A 12,989-nucleotide genomic window follows, 5' to 3' on the forward strand; every position below is an offset into this window, starting at 1 on the left:
AGGTAATTGTTCACGTGGTACTTACTGCCTCACGCTTGCACCCACACACAAAAATCACTCATGGTTACAAGGCTGGAGCAACAACTGTGAGCTCCTGACTCTGAGGTAGAGGCTCAGATTTACTTTGAAGAGACTTTGTTGTGCCAGGCACCTCAGCATGTACACTGCCTCTTTTTGGCTGCTGTTTTCTAGCTACTGTTTCTTCATCCACAGCCACAGGTGCCTGTAGAACCATTCACACACACTTATACAGACGGAACTTTTGTGGTTCAGGCTGAAACTTACTCAGTAGCTGAAGTCATGCTTCTGCTGAAAGCACTAAATTTGGTCTCCAAAGGATTTGGGGTTCTTAAATCTACAGCATTCAGCACCATGACACTGAAAGAAACTGAGTGAACAGTCATGAACATGTGGGAGGAGTGGGAAGTGCTATGAAGAAATGTTTAGACACCCGACTGAGATGTATTGTTTTCTGCAGTTGTGATGAATTTACTTTGTTATATGAATTTATGTAATCTGTGATTTGTGGGTTGGTGTGGGGGTTTTGTTGGGGTTGCTTTTTTTTATTTTTTTTTATTTTTCTTCTCATTTTCTGCCAGGAAATTATTCTTCAGTCAGCTTTCAGGTAAAAAGTAATTAGAACTATAGATACTTGACCCAAGGGTTTAATGGCTGACATAAAAGGAGGGTGGGCTTTGTTTTAATTTAAATGTAAAGTGGGGAGACAGAATACTCAGACTGCTGTACCCTAGTTTAATTTGAAAATGTGAAACTAAGAAAAATCTAACCAATTAAATACATTCTCTTTACAATAGAAATCACTTTAAGAAATGAATAAGAAATTGTTATTAATTTCCATACTTTATTGTAAAAACAGTACTAATTAATAAAAAGGCATAATGATTCTGAGAGTACCAGTTAGCCTATCTTTATTGAGACACATTGTGTGTAAATGAGGTTTTAGAAGAAAGTGTGGTCTAGCTATGCTTTTTAAAGAATGTGTATTAGTGTATTAGTCTTAGAAATTAAGGATAAATAAAATCTTCTGGTACTTGCTTGAAAATTCTAGATGAAGGAAACCAGCAAGCTGCAGTTTAGATTTAATTTGATCCAGTAATGGCATCTGCAGGCAGAAGAGGAGACTACATCTGATTTACCTCTGCAAATACAACCTGTTATTTTTGGATAGGAAATTTTTTCTCATTCTTCATTTAAGTGAAAATACTGTGATTTGATGAGTCCTGTCACTTTTTTATGTTTTGCAGATCTTACGATTTCAAGGTAGGTTTTTGCTTTGTTAAGTTTTGGGGTTTTTTATATTATTATTTTAGGATTTAATTCCCTTCCTAGCTTTTGGTAGGATCTGAGAAGGTTTATACCTTTTCCCAAGAAAGAACTATGCTTTTTTTCTTAAGTCTTGATTTTTAATTTTTCTGTATTAAAAAACAAAACCAAATTGCTGACTTTTCTTTGTTTTATGCTGTTTTTATGACCTGGAATTGGTACAGGTAACAAGATTTTTTCTCCTTGAATTTTTTCCTAGCCCGTTTTTGTTTGTTTGTTCTCGTTGTCTTAGTATGTTTATGTTCATGAGTAGCATTGGCTTCTAGGACAGGAAACAATTTATGTAATCTAATCAATATTCATATGATTTGGTTATTACAGTGAAAACAGAACAAACCAGAGATCTTCTGAGCTCATGCTTCATCAACAGCAAGCACCACAAACAACATTAAAAAACTATTTCTTCAGGTATCTTTCAAAGTGAGCTAGAGTGGCTCTCCTCTGTCCTTGTAGGATTGTGTTCTGGGGCACCTAGCCAGGAAAATGATGCTGATGAAATACCCCCATAGCAACTGGGGAAAGTCTCACTGCCAGGGCTGACTGTGTAACTCTCTATCCAAAACCATTTCCCATTTATTAACTAACACTTTATAATCATCTCAGCAGTTTTCATTCTGCTGCTTGCCAGCACCATCCCTGAACAGCCTTCTGAGAAAAACACGGATGGTAGTGAACATGTGTGCACTTTTATAGCTGTGGATTTTGTCCTCTTAGTTTAGAAAAGTCCCGCCGCCGATGACTTGCGTGTTTCCCGGCAGGATGGTGTTTGCTGCGGAGCTTTTCCTTGCCCGGCTCGGGAGCTGGAGGAGCGCCGGGGATGGAGCCGCGCCGGCGCTGCGGTGTTCCCGCGCGGCCGCTGGATGGCGCTGCTGCCCAAGGCGAGGGGCCGCCGCTCCCGCCGCCGCCGGGAGGAAAACTCCGCTTCGGAGCGCTCCGGGAACAGCTCCCTGCTGTGTAACCCTTCATTAACTGTGGGACGGCTTAAAGCATCGCTGCGATGTATGCACACTTCTCTCACACTTATTTTTCGCGTTTTTACTTTAAATGTTAATTTTCTTAAAAGTTGTTTTTAAGAAAAAGAAGCATCTAATTTTCCTGCGCATAATACAGTACAGTAATAATTTTTATCAAAATCAGGAGTAAATTTCGAAAAGAGCATGCCTAACTCTATAAGCAATCTTATGGAATAGCTTTTCCTGTCATGTTCACATGAACAGCACAGAAAACTAAAAAGCTCAGGTTTAAAAATGGGATATGTAAAGCTAGGAGAAATTATGGCTAGTAAAGCAAATTTTATGCCAGTGTGACTTCATTCTGAAGCCACTTCTAATTACCAAGATGCCTATAAATAAACTAATGTTTTTCTGCACGGGGCCTTGGGTCATTCCTTTATTCACCCTTGTGTCTTCTACAAGTCACATATGGGTTGAGAATGAAATTCAAAAGGGAACTCTGAAATTCTGGTTTTGGAATTTTCTATTGTAACTGGTAGGTAAGAAATATCTTAAGATCTTTTTGGTTTTAACAGGTAAAGTTGGTAAATAGAATTGTTGTAAATGTGTTCAAATTGTGAAACCAAGGTTTCTTAATGTTTATGTTTGCATTGAGTATGAGACATGTTACTGGGAAAACCTCTTAATGTCTGCAGAGACACTCAATACTTAAGAATTATTTATTTAGTAACTCTTCTGTCCCCTGTTTAAAATAATCCCCAGTGCTTGTTGCATGTCTTACGTCATAATTTCAGACTGTATCCAAAAGTCTAAGAAGATCTAAGATAAACTATACTTGTCTTTGCTCTAGCCCTGACTATGCTTCATGTGAAAGTGAGGTTGTAAATCAGATGGAGAGAAGGAATTTTTTTTTTTAAATCTTTGTTTAATGGGTAATCCACATATGTGATCAATCTCACCTTTTCAATAAGAATATAAAAATTGGTTTGAGGCAATCCAACCTGGCAATTATTGTGCTTACAAAACTTAGACCACAGGTTTAGTAACTATTTTATTAACTTTGTCTTAGTAGCATAGAATTCTTCCAGAATTGTTTTGTCTGCATTTTAATGGCATTGCAATGGAATAAAGGAGTTAGCCCCTTCCACAAGTACGTGTGGAATTAAAGCAATGGTTTTAAAGCTGTCTAATCTCTAAAAAGATACCCAAACTAACTAACCTAAAACCCAATTTGTTTTTCAAATAATAAGCATTATGAAATATTATGTTTTGCAGACAGATCAGTAAGACCAACATTGGATACATCTCCTGATGTATGTATCAAATCTTGCACTAAAGTTGTGTGGGTTTTTTTGTTTTTTGGTGTTTTGTTTGTTTGTTGTTTTGATTTTTTTATTTGTTTGGGTTTTTTTGTGGGGATTTTTGTTTTATTTGGTTTTTAGAAAGACAGAAGTAGGTACTTTACTTAATAGATATATTTTAAAAAGAGGATTTCTCTTAGCAGAGTATTAGTATACTTGGACCATAATAGCTGCAGCTTGACCTCTCCACTTCAGATGCTATTGAGTCATGCTAAACTAGCTTCTGTTCTGCAGCTGGAACTGCATGAAAATCTACAGTGTTCCTCATCTAGTAGATTTCAAAGTGCTTTGAAAAGGTGAGAAACTCTTTGTCATTCAAAAGATGGAGGAGAAAGTATTCAAATAGGTTAGGTGGTTCCTATTGCTTAGTTGCAAAGCAAATGAGTGATCTTCTTATGAACAGATCTTATTGAAGAGATAGATTCTTAACTTTGTGGGGATCTGCTTAGCTGAGGTGGTATTCTTGAACCTCTAGGGAATAGACTATGTATAAGTTGTTTTAAGAATTCAAATATTAATGTAGTGCACCCTTGGCACAGATATCATTACAGCTCTGTAAAGGAGTTCTGTGAACTACAGCCTGGGAAGAGACAGACATCCTGGTATAAAGAAACAGAGAAAGTAGGCTTTATCCCTTGAGTTTAGGAGCACTGCCTTAGGTCAGCCCTGCAGTTTTGCCTGCCCATGCTTTTTAATATTGACATTAGATGAACATGTGTGACTGTTCTTACAGTGCCTGGAACTCTTGTGGGACCTGCTTTTTAATCTGACATTTAACGGCCTCTTTCCTCTCTGCTTGAGACTAGACTTCCATGCTATTAGTTTGCAGCTGTGGTCCAGGAAAGATGAGGCTTCACTAAGATATACAATACATGAAACACATTTTTGACACATTGCACTGGCAACCCTCTATTTGTAGGCTCTGCTGTCCAGGGAATAAAGATCATTCTCTGCTCTGTGCTTTAAGGCAGCGCTGCTGTCCTGAGAGGGCAGTTACAGCATCCTCTGCTAAGAGAAGTGAAGACATCAGTGATGTGTTCTTCACAAATGTTGTGTGTTAGCCAACAGTTCTCCTCAACTCTCAGATAATTGGGGCTTTCAGAGGAAAATAGGATTCTATATATGGAATAAGAAATCCTTGAGGAATTTGTTTTTCACGGTATCTAGAAAATTGTTTTGTAAACAGTACTGAAATTCATCACAGTATTTTGGCAACAGCAAACATTAAATACAAACAGACAAACCTAAAGGTTCTTGTGGCTTAAATTGCAAAGTTTCTTTGAAGTTAAGGTGCAATTGGACTGAAATATTTCTCTGCCTTTTCTAGATGTTAGAATGTGGGAGCCATGTATTTTAGCAGGATGCGGATATCTTTTACAGTTACTTGAGGTGATTACTGCTTAGCAGAAATTCCCATTATGAAATGTCTTAATTTCCTATGTCTTTTGTAAAGAAGGAATCATCTGCTAGGGATTTTCAACAGGAAATAATTAAGTCATAGGCAATGCAGTGCACCAGGACCATTTCCCATTTCTTTCTGGGATGTACAGTAACAATAGGATGTACTTTTATCACTATGGAATTTAAAATATAACTGAATGTACAAAGTTCACGTTTGTGTTGAATAAGATAATTTTATTTTGGCAGTCACATGTACCGATTGTAACATTTGAGTATTTGTTTTCACAAATTGGGAGTCACATGTATTTCTTTTGACAGTTTCAGTGCTATTTTTATGATCAAAGAAGTCACTAAAATGATTTTCATTTTCATATTCCTGTTCAGTTTTTCTAAGTATAGCCTGTGATGGATTTCTGTGCTAGTATATTTTTATAAATGAAGAGTAAACACATTTTTATGGGTGTACACATATTTGTTTTCTGTTATTTCTGTACTCTTAAATGTCACTATATCCAGAGCACACCAGTATATTCCATCTTCATGGGATGCTTAGTTCGAAGTTGATGATGCCTGTACTTTCTTAACCTGTACTTTGCCCACTGGATGATGATTTTTACCCCTTGACTTTCTTGTTAATTTTTGCATGAGAAATGTATTGACTTTTCTATTATAATGTAAATGCAAAATCAGATTGTAAGAGTAAATCAAATTGAAGGTTTGAAAAGCTTTTTTAGATCAGTAATGCAGAGGCTGCATCAGGAGTTTGCTTAGGTAAAGATGTTCATTATTATTTAGACTTTATAAATGCTCATTATTTGATAGGCAGTTTCCCATTTTAGAGGAAATTTATTTCCCAAGGACTTTAGACTAAAAACATAGGGGAGAAGAGGAAGGATTGAATTTGTAAACTATTTCAGGGCCTGAGAATTAAAATTCTTTTATTTTATACAGACACTATTTTTAAATTATGCTATTGTTCCTAGAAATGCCATCTAGAAGAAGAATGAGTTCTATCTGTTTTGAAGGGAGGACAAAAAATCCTTAAATCTCCAATATGATGAATATGACTAAAGGTAGGAAGATAATGTATATTAAAATAAATAGCAATTTTAGTTAAAAGTATCATATGACTTACATTATTTGGTTCTAAATTCAGAATTTCCACAGCATGTTTACTGTGTCCATTCTGTAAAGCAAATACAGCATAGCCATCTATTTGCCAAAAAGAAAAAGAAAACCTAAAAATAGATCTTATGCTATTACATGATAACATGCGTCACATGAACAGCATATAGGAACTTTCAGAATTCTGGTAATAAATTAGATTTAAAATCGGCATGAAAGACTTTGCTTGACATTTAGTTCATACCATCCTATTAAATAAAGGGTAGAATTCAAAAGCTAAGTAAGTTCCATGCCAGTGGTAATTGTGGAATACTGCTCCCTTAAATAAGTAGTATAAATTGTGCTTGATGTTCTGTATTATAATACAGTAATTATGCTAAGCTCTTTCTTTTGCTTGTGGATCAACTTTAAAACTGTTGATGCTATGTAAATAATAGCAACCCTGGGCAAATACACCTTTTGAAAAGGTGCATTTGTAATGTAATCCTTGAAATTGCAATGCCATTCTATGGAAATTAGAAAATTCGACAATTGCTGCAACAGGCATCTAGTTCTTGTAAACTCATACCACTCTTACAGTACACAGCTCTTTAAAAGAGAATACAGTTATTCAACGGTGTGACAGCTGCATAAATATGAAAGCTGCTGAAGTGGTGTATCATAATGGGAGGGTTTGAAAAACCTGCCACGTTCTGTGGGTGCATAAATACCACTAGATAGTAAAGGGACTCTGGCTTCCAAATCTGTTTGGTTATTCTGAAATACCCCTTGCAAGGTTGAAACCGAGACTGCAAAGAGATACACGAAGTGCACTTAATCCTTCTAAGTGGTAGCTTGAAGTAGGCAGGCTTGTGCTGAAGTGCTTTCTTTGATGCAAGGTTGAGTTCGACACTTGTGGCCTGTCACCACGGCTGCGTGACACCGCGTGCTGCGGCCACACGCTCGGGGACTGCTGCTCCTCCTCCAGCAGCTCTCATCGGCACCTTTAAAGGTAGATTTCCAAAATCTCTGAAAATGTGTTCCCTTGGTATCCTTTAACGTGGTGGAGAACTTGCAGTTTTCCTTGTTCTGCTTCTAATTCACTGATGTTACGATGTCTGAAACTGCAGCTTTTTGGTGTGAACAGGCCTGAGGCTGACAAAAGCATGAACCAAATGCAGCAAGGACTAGAAAATGGGTGAACGAGCAAGCAAACTGGAGAACTGCCTGCTCACTTGGTCTAGTGAACAAATATTACTGCAACTTAAGTCCTGAAGAAATTGGACTGCTCCCTACGCCTTCAAAACTTGCAGAATTTGCACATCAGGTGAGCTGGAGATACCCAGTCAGTGGGATCCCCTCAGCTTAGAATAAAGCTCAAATTCATGGTAGCAATAATGTCAATGGGAAGTAAACTTATTACAGCAAATTATAAAAATAATAGGAAATCTACCATGAGTCAAAACATAACACCTTATATTTCAGTTAGTGAAATTTGATGCATTCTATGTATTTATGTAGTCTGCATTTTTAATGTAATTCTATTTTTTTTTTTATGAAGAACTATATGTGAAAAGGGATTATTTTTAAAAGATAGGGTAAAAACTATTTATATTCTAGGTTGTTTTAAGGATATAGAACTGCAGGTCTACTGTTGATCTCAAGTTTACTAACATTTACATCTATGGTATAACTTAGAGAAAGGAGAAGAGAAATTCTTTAATTTAAAATTACACACCAAAAAAAATCCATATAAAATTTTGAACCGTTTTGATAAGCAAAGCTGTGGATGTTTTGACTGTTGCTCAATTAAAAAAAAAAAAGTAAATATAATAGGTTTTTCAAAATAAAATAAATAACACAGTATTCCTCTGCTGTTTTTTCAGATGAACAATTTTTCAGGAAGATTACAAGGCTGAGTAGTCAGTTTTTGAGAGGTGGAGTATAGTTTAGTTGGTGGGCCTGCTGTGATTGGAATTGATTAATGGGTGTTGTGATAAGCATAGAAACAGATCAGTGGCAGCTTATCCTGCTTTCAGCTGTCACAGCTGTGCCTCTTCACTCTTCTTCTGGCCCTATCACACTCCCTGGCAGCCTTTAAAGTACCTCCTTCCCAGTGGAATTTCTGCAAATCATCTACTCAAATGCCAAGATACCCTAGAAGCAGCTGTGTCTGAGAAAATTTGTTCAGGCTCACATATTTGTTGTGATGAAGACTATTACATTAGAGAATCCTTTCCTCCTGCAGGAGGAAGCACGCTGTGCCATACCCTGAAAAGAGAGCTAAATGATGATTCTGATGGGCAGGTGGGCTCCTTAGTCAAGAATTTTCAATGCTGCTTGGAACAGGAACACAGTTTGCGAACCTGCTGGCTAAGAGATATCACTGCTGCTGCTTGACAGTTGCAATAAATAACCACTGGATGTTAATTTTATTGCTAATGGCAATGCTATCACGTTTAAAATCCTGGTAGCTGCCTTTTTTTTGTTGTTGTTGCAATGTTCAAAAGATTTTCAAATGCACGTTTTACAAGTTCTGAATGTGCTTTAAAAGTATTTCCCTGGTTTCCTTAATGAGAACTGTGATCTCCAGTGTGATCACTGATGCGGGTACTTTGGTAGGAATCATGCAGTTTTAACAGAAAAATATAGGTATGTGGATTTTATAGACAGGATAGATTTCTTAAAGAGGTGAGGTCCCTTCCAAGCTGGCATTCAATGAGCCAAACTTTTTACGTAACTTCATGGATTTGAGGAGGATAGCCTAGGAATTATGTGCTTTTCAGGATATGAGACTTAAATGCTCTGTAGGATTTCTCTGATTAGTTACAAAAATATTTTGTTCATTTTATTGGAAAGAGAATAAGCCTAGAGCATGGAAATAACTGAACTACACTTTCTGGATACTTTGCATATTATAATACTTAGGTTGTAGTCTTTTTATGAAGTCTGGGTGCTGTAAATAATTTTCTAGCTTCTCTATATGCTCTAAATGCTTGAGGCAGCTATCCCAGCATTATCAATAAATATTTTAAAATGTTTTTATCCAACACAGGCAAACTAAATCTGAATTGAAAAGCAAATGATGCACACAAAAGGTCTCATCTCTGGCTAAATCTGCAAGATGTCTAACTGATCCACCAAGGTAGTGTACAGTTTATCCACTGTGGCAGACTGTGAACAAGAGTAAGTTTAGACTATTTGGGAAAATAAATACTTACAACTAAAAAAAATGATTTGTTAAGTTTCTAGTATAAGTGCATGTACAGTTCCAATGTTGTATATACAGTCAACTAATTCGCATTAGGGGGAAACTACTTCTCAATGAGACAAAAAAAAACCTTATTGAAATTTAAAATTCTTTTTTCAGAGAAATATATCTAAGGCTGTTTTGTAAAATCATGTTATTTATTTATTCTATGATTATATCATATGTCAGCTGTATTTTGTAATGTCTTCTGGCATACAAAAGCAAACAAAGTCATTTTACATTAATGACTTGTCTGAGACTGCTTGCCTATAATTCCATGCTCCTTTTCTATAGAAAAAACATGACCCTGAATCTTAAACAGCTTTTGAATAAAGGCACTTACAAATATGATATGATTAAAAAAGTCCATTGGTTTATGACTTAATGCTTTCAGTTTTCTTCATTTAGTGGGTTTTGCTTCAATTTAGATTTGCATGTCCTGCAATAAAGAAAAAAGATATTTAACTTAAAAATTCCCTGTTTCTATACTATCTAGTGCTGCCAAAATGGAATATTTTAAATGAGTACTAATTAAAAGGAAAGAAAATTTTGATTATATGTTGCTTTCATGTAGTGTACTTGTTAAGTTTTCCACATCTTGATCTGCTACAGGGGGACTTGTTCTTTGAGAATTCAGCCTGCGCTTTTGTCCTTCCTGTGATTTCTTATTTCAAGCTTGATAGAGAAAGCATCCACTGTTGTATCATTTCCTTAGTGCTAACAGCTTTTATTCTCTTCAACAAGTGTTTACAGAAAAGTGTTGATGCTTATTAATCTGTTTCTTGTCTTACAAATGTGCTTATGCATGATTTGTGGTAAAATTGGCATTTCTGACAGCTCTCAGTGTAATCTGCATAGCACAACAAGATTGTTACATTGAACAGATGTGGCTTGGAGTTGTTATTCTTCATAATTACCATCATTAAGTGAAAGCATGTGTCAATCAACTTTGTACTTTAAACACACCACTCATTTGTGAGACACATGCATCTGCATTTCAGATACAGATCTAAATTACTTGGGTTTGAAATTTATTTCTGTTGTTTCTATTTAATACAATACTCCATGAAACACAAAGCCCAAAGATGTCAAAGCAACAGATCATCAAGTTAAGAAAGGCTTTACTAGGAGTCTATGTAGGTATAATTTTCTTTTTGGAGGGGGAAGAGAGGAGGGTGATAATAGATTCATCTTCCTTTTCTTGTGTAAAGAAAAGGCATTTAATTTTATAAATTTCCAAAGTCACTCTCCTATTTTGATGTTTATGACTTTCTTATTTGAGGGAAGGAGGTTCTGTTTGATTATTTGGGGGCAAAAATGAATCTGCATCAGTAAACTGACATAATGCCTTCTAAGGATTAATGTTTGGGTCATTAATGTCACCAGGATACCTTGTAGGGTCAGAAATGTTCATACTGGTAACAAACAGGATTAGATCAGGAAATTATATTTTGAGTAGAGTTAAAAACAAAGGGTCTTAGCCTGATTGCCCAACAAATGACAATAGAATCTGACTGAAGCACACAAAAGCAAGGACATTTGGAGATGACATTCACTTTCTCCTTGTTTCCTTCTATGTGGACTTCAGTTCTTTGTGTCAGGGACAGCAGACATGATGGCACCTATGTACTGGGGTTTTGTGGTTTTTCACCCTGTCCCACGATACTTCTTCGGTGCCAAATAAGATGGACTTGTGTATGAGGCACAAAGTGACACTCATCACATTGAGGTGGAATTGCCTTCAATTTTTGAGGGTATTTTAGCCTCTACCTTTACAATTAAAGCATTTGTTCTGTGATTTTTTTTTTTTAATCCTCCCAAATTAATGAAAGAGAAAAAAAAATACAGTTTTATCCTTTGATTTTCTTTTAGGTCCCTGTCTGCTGCATTAGAAATGATTCTGTTATCCTGGATATGGTGTGTGACTTGTATCTACTTTCTGACAAAAAAAGAGCATTGTATAACTATTCTTTGGACTATTTCACGAAAATATATTGTTTAGATCCTGGCAGAGGCACATAAGATTTCATATGAATGCTCATTATTTTTTAGACCCTAATCATCTTATCCTTATTGAATCTTCTAGAAGTACTGAAATAGAAATTTAAAATAATCTATTTGAAAATTAGAAGCCAGATTAGCTACAGTCAAAGAATAAATAATAAAGAACTAGGAAATAACTCTTAATTTAATTGAATTTTGAAGGAAAAAGATGTATTTGCAGTCCAAATCTAGTGCCTAATATAGAACCAGAGAAAACATGACATGGGGAACACAGCAGTAGAGTCTGACAGTGAAATCAAGTGTCTGTTCTAATTTCAGCCCTTTCAGTTAAAGAAGAAACTTTCTGACAATCACTTGCAAGTTATCTGATAGCTGTGTAAAACCACTCACTGGGAGCCAAGAAAACCAGGTCCATGCATTGATTAGTACTTAAATGGTCCCAGCCAACTTTGCACATTTAGTAATTTTCTTTGTTATTTCTCCACCTGTTGATGGAGATGATATGTGGCTACTTGGAGTTTATCACCATGCTGATGAAGCAGTTTAGCAGTGTTGGAAGTCCCACAAAATTGCAATCTGGGGGCAGAGGAAACCCTGGCTGCCCTGTGACTTTGGATAATTGTTCTTTATACTTGCAGATTTCAAGCTGCCCTATGTGGGAATGACTGGACTTTTGTAGGCACACAGTTTGTGGCAATTGGGAGTGGGGCTGTGGGAGCCTCATCCCCATGGGCTCAGCTGTGAGCAGCAGGTGAGCAGCACTGACAGCAATGAGCCAGGGAGTGCCCAGGGGCACTGAGCAGCCACCAAAGGGAACAGAGGCACACAGGTGCAATGTGTGAACATGAGGGGATAAAAGGTTGGGCTAAAGAACAAAAGGGCAGAGCTTGCAGCCTTCTGAAGTGACAGGGTGTTGCTCTGTATGGGCAGACACCTGAAGCCTTCTGATGAGGGAAGGTGTTACTCTGTGTGGGGTGAAGCTTTCTGCTATTGTATGGTGTTACTCTGTGTGTGGTGGCTGTCTGGACTGTGGCATGTGCTGTGACAGACTAATATTGGAGCCAAGTGCTGGGAAGAAGAGTCCCTTATACACTTCAGATTTAATATAATTTTGTTCAAAATAAGGAATTGAACTGTTGAATGGGCTGGAATTGAATATGCCCAAAACTGCCTTATGTAGACCCAGCTATAAGCAAGACATGTGAGATGCAAGGCAGCTTGCAGTGGTGGTGTGCTAATCAACCCTATTGCCCCTTGTTCATGAGCAAGGTTATAGAAGCTAGAATGCCCTGATTTTATTTGCCCTTGCCCTCATCTCCTGGGCTTGTGAAATTCAGGGTAGATATTCTGATATTTCTTGAATGACTGCATTGTCTTTCAGCTTTTTCAAGTATAAGATACAAATAATGAAAACTTCCCATTTTCCTCAGTGCGGAGACTCGTACATGAAGTACTATATACATGCCAGTTGTCTGTTATTAATGTTATTAAATTTTTTCACATATCCTGCCAAAAGAAAATTTGATTTCAGGGAGCAGGGCTTAATTTCTGATGCTTTTTCCTATTTGGTGG

The sequence above is a fragment of the Lonchura striata genome, chromosome 8, assembly GCF_050655825.1.
Source record: "Lonchura striata isolate lonStrDom1 chromosome 8, ASM5065582v1, whole genome shotgun sequence".
Taxonomy (NCBI): domain Eukaryota; kingdom Metazoa; phylum Chordata; class Aves; order Passeriformes; family Estrildidae; genus Lonchura; species Lonchura striata.